This window comes from Sminthopsis crassicaudata, chromosome 1, assembly GCF_048593235.1.
Source record: "Sminthopsis crassicaudata isolate SCR6 chromosome 1, ASM4859323v1, whole genome shotgun sequence".
Taxonomy (NCBI): domain Eukaryota; kingdom Metazoa; phylum Chordata; class Mammalia; order Dasyuromorphia; family Dasyuridae; genus Sminthopsis; species Sminthopsis crassicaudata.
The window spans coordinates 112,476,627-112,493,780 of NC_133617.1; the positions used below are offsets into that span (position 1 = coordinate 112,476,627).

Here is a 17,154-nt window from a genome sequence, read left to right on the forward strand (position 1 = left end):
TGGACTATATATCCTGTAAATTCCCTGACAATTCTGATTCTCTAAAATATATATTTGGGGTCAAGAAAGCCCTGTTACAACAATATGTTCTGTTGAATTCTGCCCTAATTTTCCCATGTCTCCCTATGTACTCAAATAATTCTATTTTGTGAATTTGTATATACTTAAGTGATTTCTTTGAGTGTCTTTGTTAATATGATCAACTTCATCAAAAATGGTCATTTGAGGGCAGAATGCTGAAGCAGCTCCATAGCCTACCTCAGACTTCAGAAGACCTGAGTTTGGCCTCTGACACAAACTGGCTGTGTGATTTAGGTAAGAAACTTAAGTTCTCTTAAAGTCCTGGGAAAATAAGGATTATAAATTAAAGAACAGGAATTAATCTGCATCAGTGGAAGGAATTTACTCATCAGGAATTCCAATGAAATCATAAATCTCCCCTTCCCCTAAATTAAAAAATAAATAAATAAATAAAATAACAAAACAAAACAAAATGCCAAAAAACAAATGCTGTAAGTGGTTAACTACCTGGCTCTGATTTTAGGATTTCATGTCTCCAATGGACCTTCAATGAACAGAGGAAGGTGCTGAATTCTGGTGATTATACAGCTAGCCTAACGATACTCTAATTCTCTCACCTTTTTATATAGGATTTAGGCTCTAAATCAAAACTTGGAAACTGCTTATTGGTATTAAATCTACTCCCTCTACTGGTAGACATGGTCAATGCCTCAAAATATTGTCCCTTAAGATTATATACATTTGGAACTGAAAGAGATTTTAGAATTGATCTAATCTGCCCCATCTCATTCTACAAACAGGGAAACAAAGACCTTTAATGACGAGCCTAAGGTTCAACAGAAAACAAGTACCTAAGTTTGTATTGAGAGCCTTTGACTACAAATGACAAACATCCTATCACAGAAATGCCTGAATCTACCACTCTACCTGTTTCCCATTAAACTATACTGTCTCTCACCCAGATTCATTTGGCTTGCTTTATTTATTATTTTATTTTAAAAGGGGCTTTTCATTGTCATTTCAGCTTTCAGAAGCATGGCTGTATTATATGTATAGGTGACCTTGCTGTAATTTAGTTTTGGTTTTGTTTTTTGGTTTTTTTTTTTTTTGTTTTTGTTTTTTTTTTGTTTTCTTGAAGACAACAAGGTTAAGTAACTTGCCCAGTCACAAAGCTAGTAAGTGTCTGAGGCAGGGCTTGAAATCATATCCCCTTCACTCCTGGCCAGTGCTCTATCTAACTGCCCTTAAGAGGGCTTTTTTATGCTATTTTGAACTACTAAATTAAACCCTTACCTTGAAAAAGTCTATAAAGAAAATCACAATAAATAACCATGAATACTACTTTACAATATCTCAAAGTAAGAGAGAACAACTAGAAATCCTTATGTAAATATAGTACATCATTTAGTACCAGTAATGATAAGGAAAGAGCTTCCAGTTTTAATTTGGCTCCTCTTTCCCAGACAGCTATCCCTAGAATCTTTTGCAGTTATCTAATAAAACATTCTTAAACTTGTTTCTCATAAAATACAAATTATGACTTTCCTCAAAAGACTAGACTAATATGTCAAAGGATTAGCAAAACACCACATATTTTCAGGGAAATTTCTATATTAGTAGCAACAATATGAAACCAAAAAAAGTAGCTTTTGTATGTTGAAATTGTAATTAGTACAGACACACACAATTCCCACAGAATAACAACCTATTATATTTTACCTAGATACCAATGAATGCAAAATACTAAGTCTAGAGTTTTTGATATAGAAGGTATGTGTGTGGGAAGGTGCCAGTTTGGCAGAGCATCCTTTAATCTCTCCCTCGAAACAACTTTAAAAAATGCTTCCATACAAATTTTGGGCTATTAGAATCCACAAAAGCATGGAATGAAACAATTTTCTAGTCCAAGCTAACTGCAGTTATCAAAAAAGTCTGCTGTACTAATATGAGAGTGTTGCACAGCCCAGTACAGGCTGAGGCCCAGCAAACTAGCAGTAAGCTTTGGGAACTACTGACTCAGCAACAGCAGAGATTGCTTCCTGACTTCTCAGGCCACAGATGGTAAGATAGTCAGAAAGGGATTATAGAAGTCTCTGCTGGCACTGGGCAGGGGTAGAAGTCTGTTGCTTTGCCAATATTTTGACTCATTTCATAGTACTGGGGAGAAATACTGGGTGAGGATGAATAGCTTGTATCCACAGTGGAGCTGAGACTCATAATAGTTCCAGGGCAGAAAAGAGTGCTTGTGATTTTTCATCAACCAGAGTATAGGATAGGAGGGTAGCAAATGCAGGTTTCCTTAGATTATACCACTTTGGAAGAACTAAACATGTGCAGGTCCTTAGAAGTAACTAGGAAAACACACAAAAATTTCTGAAGTTGTAATAGTGTGCCCTGTAACATGCTGTCCTGGCAGTAACAATTCTAGTCTGTCCTAGGCCCAACAGAGTACCTTTGACCACTGACCTTTGCAGTGTCAACTCTACCCGGCTCGCCTCCTCTGAGGCCTTCAAAGGTCTCTGGCAACAATTTCTTGAATAGTAATTAAACTACACTCAAGCACGCTCAAGAACAGCCACATGTAATCTTAAAAGCCTTTATTATACATAATATATTATCACATAATGCCCTGACTTGATGCCCTGACTTGTTAGTTCCCTAATGAACACCTGGTCTGAAGAGCCACATGTTCACTACCAAACTTCTTACCTCTCTCGGCTATCCATCAGCTTGGCTTGGCTACCCCAGGGTAGGGAGCCAAGTTAAAGAGCGCCAGATTAAAGAGAGTGACTGCTGTCTGCAGTGGGCTTATAAAGGGCCTGTGAGGTCACACACACAGCCAACCAGTAAGAGAGCCGTCACCCATTACAAAGCTATCTCAATATGGCCAAGATCCCACCCTCAAGGCAGTCCTATATCCACAGCATTGTTGTTGAAGTATATAATGATATGCTGGTCCTGCTCATTTCACTCAGCATCAGTTCATGTAAGTCTCTCCAGGCCTTTCTGAAATCATCCTGTTGGTCATTTCTTACAGAACAATAATATTTCATAATATTCATATGCCACAATTTATTCAGCCAATCTCCAATTGATGGGCATGCAAGTAGTTTCCAGTTTCTGGCCACCACAAAGAGGGCTACCACAAACTTTCTTGCACATACATGTGCCTTTCCCTTCTTTAAGATCTCTTTGGGATATAAGCCCAGTAGTAACACTGCTGGATCAAAGGGCATGTACAGTTTGATAACTTTTTGAGCATAGTTCCAAATTGCTCTCCAGAATGGCTGGATGTATTCACATTTCCACCAACAATGTATCAGTGTCCCTGTTTGCCCACATCCTTTCCAACATACGGCATTATCTTTCCCTGTCATTCTAGCCAATCTGACAGGTGTGTAGTGGTATCTCAGAGTTATCTTAATTTGTATTTCTCTTATTAATAATGACTTGGATCATCTTTTTCATATGGCTAGAAATAGTTTCAAGTTCTTCATCTGAGAATTGTCTGTTCATATCCTTTGACCATTTAGCAATTGGAGAATGGTTTGATTTCTTATAAATTTGAGTCAATTCCCTATATATTTTGGAAATGAGGCCTTTATGAGAACTTTTGACTGTAAAAATGTTTTCTCTTCCCTTCTAATCGTATCTGCATTAATTTTGTTTGTACAAAAGCTTTTCAATTTGATATAATCAAAATTTTCTATTTTGTGATCAATAATGATCTCTAGTTCTTCTTTGGTCATAAATTCCTTCCTCTTCCACATGTCTGAGAAGTAAACTATCCTATGTTCCTCTAATTTATTTATAGTCTCATTCTTTATGCTTATATCATGAACCCATTTTGACCTTATCTTGGTGTACAGTGTTAAGTGTGGGTCAATGCCTAGTTTCTTCAATATTAATTTCCAATTTTCCCAGTAATTTTTGTCAAACATTGAGTTCTTATCCCAAAAGCTGGGGTCTTTGGGTTTGTCAAACACTAGATTATTAAAGTTATTGACTGTGTTGTCCTTTGAACCTAACCTATTCCACTGATCAACTAGTCTATTTCTTAGCCAATACCAAATGGTTTTGGTAACTGCTGCTTTATAATATAATTTTAGATCTAGTACAGCTAGACCACATTCATTTGATTTTCTTTTCATTAATTCCCTTGAAATTCTTCACCTTTTGTTTTTCTATATGAACTTTGTTGTTATTTTTTCTAGGTCATTAAAATAGTTTTTGGGGAGCCTGATTGGCATATGGTTAAATAAATAAATTAGTTTAGGTAGTATTGTCATCTTTATTATATTTGCTCACCTTATTCAAGAGCATTTAATATTTTTCCAATTGGTTAGGTCTGACTTAATTTGTATGGAAAGTGTTTTGTAGTTTTGCTCATATAATTTCTGATTTTCCCTTGGCAGATAGATTCCTAAATATTTCTTACGATCTGTAATTACTTTAAATGGAATTTCTCTTTGTAACTCTGTTGGATTTTGTTAGTGATATATAAGAATGCTGATGACTTATGTGGGTTTATTTTGTATCCTGCAACTTTGCTAAAGGTGTGGATTATTTCTAATAGCTTTTTAGTAGAATCTCTCAGGTTCTCTAAGTATACCATCATATCATCAGCAAAGAGTGATAATTTGGTTTTCTCATAACCTACTCTAATTCCTTTAATCTCTTTCTCAACTCTTTTGCCAAAGCTAGCATTTCTAAAATAATATTGAATAGCAATGGTAAGAGTGGGCAACCTTGTTTCACTCCTGATCTTATTTGGAATGGTTACAATTTATCCCCATTACATGTGATGCTTACTGATGGTTTTAAATAGATGCTACTGATTATTTTAAGGAAAAGTACATTTATTCCTATACTCTGAAGTGTTTTTAATAGGAATCGATGTTGGATTTTTATCAAATGTTTTTTTCTGTATCTATTGAGATGATCATATGGTTTTTGTTAATTTGGTTATTAATATGGTCAATTATACTGATAGTTTTCCTAATATTTAACCAGCCCTGCATTCCTGTTATAAATCCCACTTGGTCATAGTGTATTATCCTGGGGATGATTTTCTGTAGTCTTTTTGGTAATATCTTATTTAAAATTTAATATAAATATTCATTAGCGAAATTGGTCCATAATTTTCTTTCTCTGTTTTCAACCTGCCCTGTTTAGGTATCAGTACCAAGTCTGTGCTATAAAAGGAATTTGGTAGGCATTCCCTATTTTTTCAAAGTTTACATAGCATTGAGGCTAATTGTTCTTTAAATGTTTCGTAGAATTCACATATAAATCCATCTGGCCCTGAGGAATTTTTCTTAGGGAGTTGATTAATAGCTTGTTCTATTTCTTTTTTTTTTTTTTTTTTTTTTTTTTTTTTTTTTTTGAAATGGGACTATTTAAAGAATTTACTTCCTCCTCGGTTAATCTGGGAAGCCTATGTTTTTGGAGGTAGTCATCCATTTCACTTAGGTTTTTCAAATTTATTGTCATGAAGTTGGGCAAAGTAACTACTTATTAGTTCTCTAATTTCCTCTTCATTGGTGGAAAGTTCTCCCTTTTCAATTTTAAGACTAATAATTTGATTTTCTGGAGGAAACATTTTGAAGAGAAATGAAATGTGTAAAGGTCCTGTCGTCTGTCTCTCAGTTGTAATCCTTCTCTGGAAGAAGAGAATGGAAGAAAATCATGGGGGAAAAGAGTTAATAGTTTCATTAAAGAGTCATCAAAAATATTAAAGAAAATAACACATTAAAACCAGAATAGGCAAAATAGTAAAAGAGGTATAAAAGACCAAGAAGACAAAAAAAATGGAAAAAATATTCAAAAATTCATTGAAGAGAAGAATTCCTTAAGAAGTAGAATTGGCTCAATTGAAAGGAATGTACAAAAGATCACTGAAGAAAACAATTCTTTAAAAATTGGAATTGGACAAGTAGAAACTAATTATTTTATGAGACATCAAGAAACAATAAAACAAAACCAAAGGAATGAAAAAAAAAAACCAGTTAAGAAATTATGAAATATCTCTTTGGGAAAAAATAGCTAAACTGGATAGTAGATCCAGGAGAAATAATTTTAAAATTATTGAACTACCAAAAGCCATGTTCCAAAAAAAGAGCCTAGAGATAATTTATCAAGGAAAACATTCTTAATATTCCAGATCAAGAGGATAAAATAGAATTTCAAAGAATCCACTGATCACCTTTTAAAACCTATCCAAAAATGAAAACTCCTGGGATCATTATAGCTAAATTCCAGAGCTCCAAGATCAAGGAGAAAATATTGCAAGCAACCAGAAAGAAACAATTCAAATATCATAGATTCATAGTAAGGATAACACAACATATAGAAGCTTCTATATTAAAATATAAGATGGTTTGGAATATGATATTCTAGAGAGCAAAAATCTATGATTACAACCAAGCATCACTTCCCCAGAAAAAGTAAATATAATCCTTCAGAGGGGAAATAGTTATTAAATAAAATAGAGGACTTTCAAACATTCCTAATGAAAAGACCAGAACTGAAAAGAAAATCTGACTTTAAAATACAAGACTCGAGGGAAGCATAAAAAAGTAATCAAAAGGAAATCCATAAGGACTTTAAAAAAGGTTAAATTGTTTATATTCCTACATGGGAAGATGATACTGTAACTTTCTCATTATTGGGGCAGTTAGAAGAAATATTCATAGGCAAAGGGCACAAATGTAAGTTGAATATGATGGATTGATATCTTAAAAATAAAATTAAGAGGTGTGAAAGAAGAATGTACCTGGGAAAAGTGAAAGGGAGTAGTAGAATGAGGTCTACCTCTTAAAAAATGGGGCCAAAAAAGAGCTTTCACAGAAACAGTAGAGATGGAAGATCATTGGAATTGACTCAAAGAAATATACACACCTAACTGAGTATAGAAATGTATTTTATCTTACAGAAAAATGGAAGGGGAGGGGGATAAAAAAGGGGAGGTTGGATTTATAGAAGAGAGGACAGATTGTGGGAGACAATATTCAGAAGCAAAACACTTTTGATGGATACAGGAAGAAATAAAAAAGAGAATAGTATAGATAGGGGAAAATAAAATGGAGGGATATTTAGTAACAAATTTGAACTGTGAAAAATGTTTTGAATCAAGTTTCTCTGATAAAGGTTTCATTTATCAATTATAAATAGAATTAAGTAAAATTTGTAAAAAAGTCATTACCCAGTTGATAAATGGTCAAAAGATATGAACAGTTAGTTTTCAGTTAAAATAATCAAAGTAATAGAAATATGAAAAGTTTTGCTAAATCACTACTAATTGAAGAAATGCAAATTAAAACAATTGTGAAGAGGAGGGAGAGGGGAACAAGAGGAAAAAGGGGAGGAGGGGTAAGAGGAGGGGGCCTAGGGAAGAGAGGTGTAAAAGGGGTAGGAAGAGGAGGGAAAGGGGGAAGAAGAGGATGAGGAGAAGGAGGAGAGTAGAAAGGAGGAAGAGAAAGATAAAGGAGAAAGAGAAGGAGGAGGAGGAAAAAGAGGAGAAGGAGAAAGAAGAAGGAGGAGAGGGAAGTGATCCCTATAAAAAAAATGAACTTTTTTTTTTTAATTTGGCATTTTGAGCTCTTTTTAACCTGACTCTAATTTGCCTTTTCATACTTATTGCACATAATATCCAAATATTACATTTTAGCCAAACTAACCTGTATATTATTCTTCATGTACAGCATTTACCATCTTTAATACTTTATGTAGGCTGTCTCCCTCTTCCTCCTTCCATCCCATGCCTGAAGCCTTGCCTTCTGACTCTTATAAGCTACATCTTATTCAAAGCTAAGCTTAACTGCTGTCTCCTGCTTTGTGATCAGACCTGATGCTAAGACCCTTGAGAAATTATTTTGCATTTGCTTTGCATATATTTTGTGTATCCTTATATGTGTTTGCCTCATCTACACCAATAGAATATAAAATTATCTTAGCAAAGAATAGTCCTAGTTTTAGTACATTTCCCCGCATCAAGTTCTTCAGAATACCAAAAAAGTATTTAGCAGATACTCGTTGATAAATCTATCATAGGAAAAGGTAAGTGAATTGTTCAGAATCTCATAGGCAGAAAGTTCCAAAGCCTGGACTCAAATCCATGACTTCTACATTAAAATTCAATATCCTAAAAAAAAAATCCAATATCCTTTCTACTAGATAGTAAAATAGTATTACCTTTCTCTCTCTCTTTTTTTTTTTTCTTTTTCAATAGAAAAGGAATACTGAGCTTTAAAAAGGTTTAACAAGGTTGAATGAGTTGCTAATGTATCATAGAGCTAGGAAGAGTAATAAGTAGGATTTACAAAAATGTCCAATCCTCTTAATTCTATCTAGTTGGACTGATCTAAGACTAGCTCTAGCATGAACAGCCTTTAGGATCAGGAAAGTATCAGGGCAAGGTTTGTTTTAGTTAGTCTGAAAATCTAAGTCTAAGAGTTCACATAATCTCTGGTCTATCACTAAACAAGAAAAGAGAAGAGGTAAAAGTCCAAGACAGATGCTCTGGAGGTAACAACCAATACTTTCCTACTTTCCCCCCTGACAGCCTTCTTGTATTTACCATAATTTTCCTATAAGTCTAGTCATGTCCCACACACTGAAAATCTCTAGCGATTTTTCTAGGGCTTTCAGGTTTGAAAAGTTATTTGCATATTCTTCCATTAATCTTCCCCAAAATACCTATGATGTAAGTGGTAAAAAATTTAATCCTTATTTTTACAATTGAGGAAAAAGAGGCTAAGAGAGGTAAGGGATCCTACCAGAATCACACAGCTAGTAAATATCTAAGGAAAGATTTGAATTCAAGTCTTCATGAATTTTGATAAAAAATACTACCCTCCTACCCATCTCCTATATTTGTTATCTTCCCATTACAATATGAGTTCCTTGAGAACAGAAACTGTTTCCACTTTTCTTTCTCTATTCTTAGCACTCAGCATAATTCTTTGCATAAAGTAAATCTTAATAAAAGTTTTCATTCATTCATACATGAATATATGCTGTTAAGACTAGATTGAAATGGAATCCTTGGATTGTGGTAAAAATGTCTGAATTGACAAAAGAGGATCTTGCCTTCTGGCAACATCATTCCTGAGGCAAAAAGTAAAAAGGAAACAACATCACTCAGTCATAAGACCTGTATCTTCCATTCCAGTGTGGGATAATCCTTTTTTTAAAAAGTCCATTTTTTCCCTACTCCCATTACCCTAAACCTATATGCCATTTAAAAGATTCAAAGATAAATTTTATATGTTATAAAGTCCAATGGAAGTGAATATATCTTAGAATTGTCAACATTACTGAGGGTCTGAAAATCATATCCCATTTGGGCTAGCTTCATTAAAAAAGATTATATGTTCTATATTATCTTGTAGTCATTTGTGTATATTTTGCTCTTGATTTTGGTTACTTTACTCTGCATCATATCAAGTGAATCTTTCCATGTTTCTCTGTATTCAAAATATTTATTTGTCTCTTCAGCAAAGAACTGTTCCATTATCATGTATCAAAATTTATTTAACATTCGCCAAGTACTAAGGGAAAGTTTAGAGTGAGAGGACAACTGAATTATGGTATTGAAGACTAAAGAGTCCGAATTTTAGGCAGAAGATGAACGTTAAAGATGAAAAAAAATGTACTTAGTATCTCATAGAATTCTACTTTGTCACAACAACAAAAAAGTTGTTTCTATAAATATTTTGCTGTATATATTAATATTTGTTGAAGAGCTTGAAAAGAGATGATTAAACCATCTCACTACAATTTATTCATATTTTCCTGAGAAAAATTGGTGATTTTTGTATATTATTAGCAGAATAAATTTAAAAGAATACCTCCAAAAGTGTGTGTGTGTGTGTGTGTGTGTGTGTGTGTGTGTGTGTGTGTGTGTACATGCATGCAGGTATGGTGATGGTAGAGGAGGAAGAACCTAATCCTTATCATTTTGTTTCCTATTTTCAGCTTCTCCTGGCAAACTTATTGTCACTTAAGGACAATCATTTTATTTTATTTCATTCTTTCTTGCCACCAAGCTCCAAATCTTTACTTACGAGCTCTTATTTCTGCTGATTTTTAACTGCTACTACTTCACCTTTTTTGTTATGGGTTTCTGCTAGCCAAGTTAGACTGAGAATAAAGATAATGGGCTATTTCCTTTTCAGAGAAGAATTCTAGAATCCTAGCAGAAGCGGAACTTTAGAACTTTAGAAATTTAGGAATTTAGAAATGCTTTCTAAAGCAAAATAGTGCTATTAAAAATTTGAATTATGAAATGACAAACATTACTGAATTATTGGTTTCATTTTGGAACTGGAAATAAAGAGCAAGTGATTGCTCCACAAGGTGATTTCATGAATTGAATAAAACCAGCTTTGAAAAATATATTCCTAGGCAGAGAGTAGGGAGAAGAGGGAAAAGACATAGAGAGAGACCAAGAGATAGAGAGATAGAGACAGAGATACAGAGAAACACACACTCATACATATACATATACACACAGAGAGCAAGAGAAAGACAAAGACAGAGACCAAGAGATAGAGAGACAGAGAAAGATACACATGCACACACACACACACACACACACACACACACACACACACACATACATACACACAACAGAAATAAAAAATTAGAGATAGACAGATTCAGAGATTCAAGACTAAAACACAAAATACAAGATTCCAGTGACATGTAATAGAATGGAAAGGCTTGATCTCCCAAGTTGCTTTTTTTCTATTCATGTTCTATTCATGTAATTCCCTTTGGTCCAGTCCTGGAAGAGAATTTGAATCTTCTTTTCTGGTAAATTGCATATTCAGAGATTTTAGGTCTTACTTCATATGACTTATTTCTTCTTTGTTAATGTTATTACTCTTCCATTTTAAGAAAACAAATAAAGGAGTTAGGGAAATTTCATTCTTTCCATCTGAAGTTTTGTGTAGATGTCTGCTTTTTATTTATTTAGACTCAAAATGTATCGAAAGAAGCTATATATGCCTATATAAGTTTGTGTATGTGTATAGATATCTGTGCATGACTTATAAATTCTAAATGTCACTTACCTTGTTTGTTTACTTTGCAGGAATTCAGACATTGATAATCAGATTGAAATACATTGCTAGAGTTAGCTCAGTGTTTGGGAGGCTCTAAAAGAAAGCATAGGAGAGATATTAGTAGACTGACTATCATACTGAAGGTCTACAGAGTTGTACTGACCTCATTGTTGTAATGTCTATGAAACCTGGACAGTATAACAGCACCATGCCAAGAAACTGAATTGCTTCCATTTGAATTATCTTAGGAAGATTCTAAAGATCACCTGGCAGTACTAGATTCAATACCCTGAAGTCCTTTTTCAAACTAAATTACCAAGAATTCAAACTCTACTGCAAAGAGTGTTACTTGTTGGACTGGTCACATTGTTTAATGCCAAATATGTGCTTACCAAAAAGACAATTTTATGGAAAACTCACACAGGGCAAGCTCTCACAAGGTGGTCAGAAAAAAAAAATATGATACAAGGACATTCTCAAGGTCTCCCTCAAGAACTTTGGAATTGCTCGTGTGACATTGGAGAAACTGGTACAGGACTTCCCAGCTTGACATGCCCTCATCAAAGAAAGTGCAATGCTTTATAAACAAAGCAGAATTGAATTAGCTCAGAAGAAATGTGAGATGTACAAAATTAAAGAATCCACCCCAAATGTTCATAGGGACTATTTTGTGCCTCACCCATGGCCAAAAATTCCCAAACTTGTTTTGGTCTAATCAACCATTATCACATTATAACTTGACTCTAATATAGTGATGTCATTTTAGTCCTCTTCAAGAAAAAAGAACAACAACATAATTCGATAACTAAATGTACTCAGTAAAAAAAAAAAAAAAATATATATATATATATATACATATGTATATATCCATCTATCTATCTATCTATATGACATAAATTTATAAACATATGTATGTGTGTGTGTATATATATGTGTGTGTGTGTATGTGTGCATGTATATAAATAAAATGCCCTTTAATCTATTTAGCAACTTTGTGAAATGTTATGATTTGAATTTTATAGAAGAGTAAAGTATATTTCAGATAAATTAAATGACTTAGTAAAACAATAAATTACTTGGAACATAATAGGTTTTTAATAGTATTAGCCATTTAATAATTTTTGACTAATAATTGAAAGAATTAATCAAAGTTACAGATAGTTGTGTTATAAATAGAATTCACACTCAGGCTTTTCCTATTCTAATTTCAGCCTGTTTTCCATGATATCATGTCCCCTGACTGTGAAAAGTGTCACAGATTTAGATCTGACCAGCAATGAAAAGTATTACCACAAGATCTTGCTATCTTATTGCAGCTGGAGCACCTCCCTTAATCTCTAGCTTCAGCTTTCTTCATCAAAAATGAGAATAATCACATTTCTGCGTTTTAAAATGTTTTACAATTCTTATAAGACAATGTTATATACCAGATTTTTTTATTTTTTTTATTGTTGTTGTGGTTTTGATTGACATCATAGATACATTGATATAAAGAACTCTCAGCAAGGATAGATACTCAACAAAGATAGAGAACTCTACCAATGCAGATGGTCCTCAGCACAGGAAATACACAGTTCCCTTCTCCACAGGGATAGTACACAATTTATTACATCTATCCCTGCCAACCCCACCCTTTTTAGCTCCCCTTTTTGTTTTGTCTTCCCCATAAAAAAACATAAGCTTCTTGAGAGCAGGGATTTCTTGGCTTATATTTGCATTCCTGTTGCTTATAAAATTTCTGAAACATAATAAATACTTAATAAATGCATTTCTCTCTATCTATCTATCTATCTATCTATCATCTATTATTCCTCTCTCTATTTTTCTGTCTGTCTTTCTTTCTCCTTCTATGTCCCTTTCTCCCCTCCTCTCTCTCTGTATATCAGATATCTTTTATCTATCTCTATCTTTCTAAAGATCAACCTTTACATAAAGCTTGCAGTGATATATATGTAAATATGTGTGTATGTTCATGTGTGTATGTGTATCAATATGGATATCTATCTATCTATCTATATATATAATTACTGTTTAATGAAATATCATTTATCAATATGGATATCTACATATGTAATTACTGTTTAATGAAATATCATTTGATCTTTAACAATTTCCCTTCTTGGAGTTCCCATATAATTTTTTTGCACCTGCTTGATGCTCCTAAGCACTTAATATTGTCTGTTATAGATTTCTGTATTTGCCTCTCTAGCTCATATGCCACACCACAACTCATATTCCAATTATAAGCCCAAGAGGTCAGAGACTGTGCCCTATGCAAATGTAGAGTGCACTTTGAGGGTTTACTGAATTAACCATTCCTTATATCCCTCCCCAACCTTTACTGGTTCTGGCACTTCCTACTTTCATGTATAGAGCATTGATAATTCCCTCTTGATTTGCTTCTGTTTCTTATGCCCATTCTGGTTTCTATATAGACTATCATTTCTGAGTTATTTAAATTTGAAAATAACAATCAGCTTAGAAACTCTAGACAAATGTTTGAAGTTTGTGGAAACTGGTAGAGAAGAATGTTTGCCCTACCATAGGTAGATGGGAGGGATTCTAGTTAAAGATAATAAAGAGTTCCCAGAGGCATACAGTCCACAGAGAAATATGAATAAAATTGGTTCAGACCTAAGATTTCATTAGTGCTGAGAAATTTCATTGAGCAAATTCTGGATCAATAATTTGCCTGTGAATTAGAGAGATGCATGTGGCACTAAGAGATTAAATGAGCTGATAAATGTTACATAGTCTGTGCAGAGACTCTATCTACCTGACTTCAAGAGCAGACTTCTGCCCACTGCATCAAGTTGCTTCTCAATTCAACTCATTTCAATTCAATTAATTTTTATTAAACATCTATGTGCCAGATACTGTGCTAAACACTAGGGATAAAAGTAAATAAACAAAAACTGTCTGCCTTCAAAGAGCTTACAATCTAATGGTGGAAGACTATGTATTCATTCAATAAACATTTATTAAGCATTTACTATGGGCTAGGCACTATCCTATACATCCTGGATACATACAATGGTGAAAGACATTTCCTGTCTTCAAGGAATGTATGATTCAATGAAGACAACACAAAAATAAATATATGCAAAGCCAACTACACGTGAAATAAATAGCAAATAAATAGCAGAGAGAGGGCACACAAACTAAAAAGGTTTGGGGAAGTCTACCTATAGAAGATGAGATTTTTCTTGGAACTTAAAGGTACCCAATGAGGGCAATAGTCAGAATAGGGGAAGGAGAGTGTTCCAGGATTAAGGATAGTCAGAGAGAATACTTAGAATCAAGAGATGAAAGGTACAGTTCATGCAACTGCCAGGAGATCAGCGTCACTGGATCCCAGAGTGTCAATAGTGAAAAGTTAGGAGAGAATTAGATTGGGAATAATTTTGACTGGTAAACAGAGGATCTTACATTTATTCCTAGAGACAATAGGAAGCCATTGGAGTCTGTTGAGGTGAGATGATCAGAAATGCTTTTTAGAAAAAACATTTTAGTGGCTAAAAAAAGACTGAATTGGAAGAGGGAGGGATTTGAAGTAGGCAGACCCATAACACAGCATAATAGTGGAAGAGCACCAAGAGACCTCAAGGAACACCATCTTGTTCTGTGGAACTGAAACCAGACAGAGCTGTAGAGAGAATGGAAGAAGCTGAAAATCCAGATCTTATAAAGAAAGAGTTTGGGAAGTTTTTAGCACTCCACTCTCCAGCCCTCTAATCAGAGGGGAGAGAAAGTTAAGAACAAGGGCATTCAGTTATCAGCATAGTGATGTGATTACTTTTCCTGGGAGAAAGTTCTTTTTTGTGGAGTTGAAAACAGGAAGAACTGCAGAATGTTATTAGACAATAAAATCACATTTCTAACTGGAGAAGGGGAGTAAGGTCTTAGTGGTGTAGTATTTAATTTTCCTCTTATTTGTAAAAAAGAAAGAAAGGAAGAAAGAAAGAAAGGAAGAAAGAAAGAAAGGAAGAAAGAAATGAAGAAAGGAAGAAAGAAAGAAAGAGAAAGAAAGAAAGAAAGAAAGAAAGAAAGAAAGAAAGAAAGAAAGAAAGAAAGAAAGAAAGAAAGAAAGAAAGAAAGAAAGAAAGAAAGAAAAGGAAAAATCACTTCTTCCCAAAATTGGAATTGTTGATGTACCTTTCTGTATAGTTCATAGATCTGGATCTGGAAGAGACCTTATGCTGTCCAATCTCTTTATTGTATTGATGAGAACACAGAACCCTAGAGATGTTAAGAAGCATGCCCAAAGTTAAACAGATACTGCAGGAAGTGATTTATACAAAGCAGGATTGTAGAATATGTTTGGAACTCAGGTTCTCTGATCTTAAACTCACCCATCTTGCTATTGTTCAGTGCCACCTCAATGGCTAAAAGTCAGTATTGTTTGTGATTCCTGGAAAGAGACACATCCTCTAAGACAAATGTTCTTGCTTCCAGCTTATCCTCATAATTCTCATCTCTAGGGGAAATCCCAAATACCCTCAAAACAAACAAAAGAAAACATTACTTGCCTATGCAAAAGGGGTTTCCATAACCACTACCAACTAACACCATCAGGAAAGCTAAGACAGCCCAGCTCAAAATAGGAAGGACTCCTGAAATTGAGATAAAAGGGGTATGAATTGGAGGGGTCAAGCCATAGTCATTATATTAACCATTGCCTCTTCTTAGCCCAAGGTGGAAATAATATTGGGCCTTGCTCACAAGAGTTCTAGGAATAGAATTATGCCTACATCCCAGGCCTCCAGACCACTGACCATGCTTCCAACCCATCTTCATAGTCATTGTCCAGGAAATCAATCTTTTGTGTATAAAATATAGTACCCTCAACATCATCAGCCATAGCTATTGATTTTAAAAAAGATATATAATTCTCACACCAAAATCCTGGGCACCATAAACTAGCTCATCAAAAAGGAATCTGGTTTTATTAAGGTAACACTAAAGAAAATAGAGTGACTGATTTAACCTTCCTGTTAAACTCTAAAAACTACTGCATCTTTTCATCTGATACCACCTGTTTGTATTATCTTTTAAATCTTCCTTGAATTTAAGAGAGCAGCTGGGTGGCCCAATGGATAGAACACAAGCCTGGAATCATGCAGATCTGGATTCAAGTCCAGCTTCAGATACTTAGTTGGATGCCCTAGAGCAAGTCACCCAGCCCAGTTTGCCTCAGTTTCCTCACCTGTAAAAGCTAAAAGGAGCTAAAGAAGAATATAATATACCATTCTAGTATCTTTGCAAAGAAAACCTCAAATGAAGTTATGAAGAGCAGAACACACCTGAATAGTGACTATGAGATTAGGGACTGTCATACTTTTCTATTTATATTTCTATTAATTTATATTTCTATTAATACAATGCTTGGCACATAGTGCTTAATGTATTTTTTCATTCATTAATTCATAAGTCACAGAATATAGAAGATTTGCTGATTTCCCTGTGGACATATTATTTTTTCCCAACTTGATTGCAGAAAAGAAGCAAAAACTCCACACAGAATAATAGAGGGGAGTTTGTGCCACTTCACCCTACACTGAGTTCACTTGGTGTTCCTGGCCTTGAGGCTCTCTGCCCAAAGTTGTCTCTGCTGTTCCTTGATAGAACACTAACTTTGGTTTTCCTTGTTCCACATCTACTTCAAAACATCCAGCATTTATACACACCTGCATTACCCTAACAATCACACATGTAACAAGCTCATGACACAGCAATCTTCCTGTGAACACCACTTTATTGATTCAGCAATTGTTATCTCCTGCTCTTGAAGGGATTTGAACTTTCTGGAAATTTCCTTGCTCAGGTTTAATCTTCTCCCCTAACTCCTTCCCTCTCCCCTGACCCTGCATTTTTCTGGGAGTTTAACTATCACATATGACTAGGAACTCACTTCCAGAGAGTCTGGAGTTATTTGATTATTTTCACCCTGAGCTGAGAATATGGATAGACTGCTTTCTCAGATAAAGTATTTTTCCTCCTAGCACAGAACAAATATGTATGACCACTTTCATTTATTAGCACCATGGCTACTTAATGATCCATT

General features: G+C 34.4%; 1 long non-coding RNA gene across 1 annotated transcript in view; it reads right to left on the reverse strand.

Annotated features, from left to right (window-relative positions):
- The window catches only part of LOC141552820 (uncharacterized), a 113,840-nt gene that overhangs the window by 43,442 nt on the left and 53,244 nt on the right, over positions 1–17,154 (reverse strand). The window contains exon 2 of the long non-coding RNA XR_012485250.1: positions 11,100–11,183. This is a non-coding gene — a long non-coding RNA (uncharacterized LOC141552820). The remainder of the gene's footprint in view (positions 1–11,099; positions 11,184–17,154) is intronic.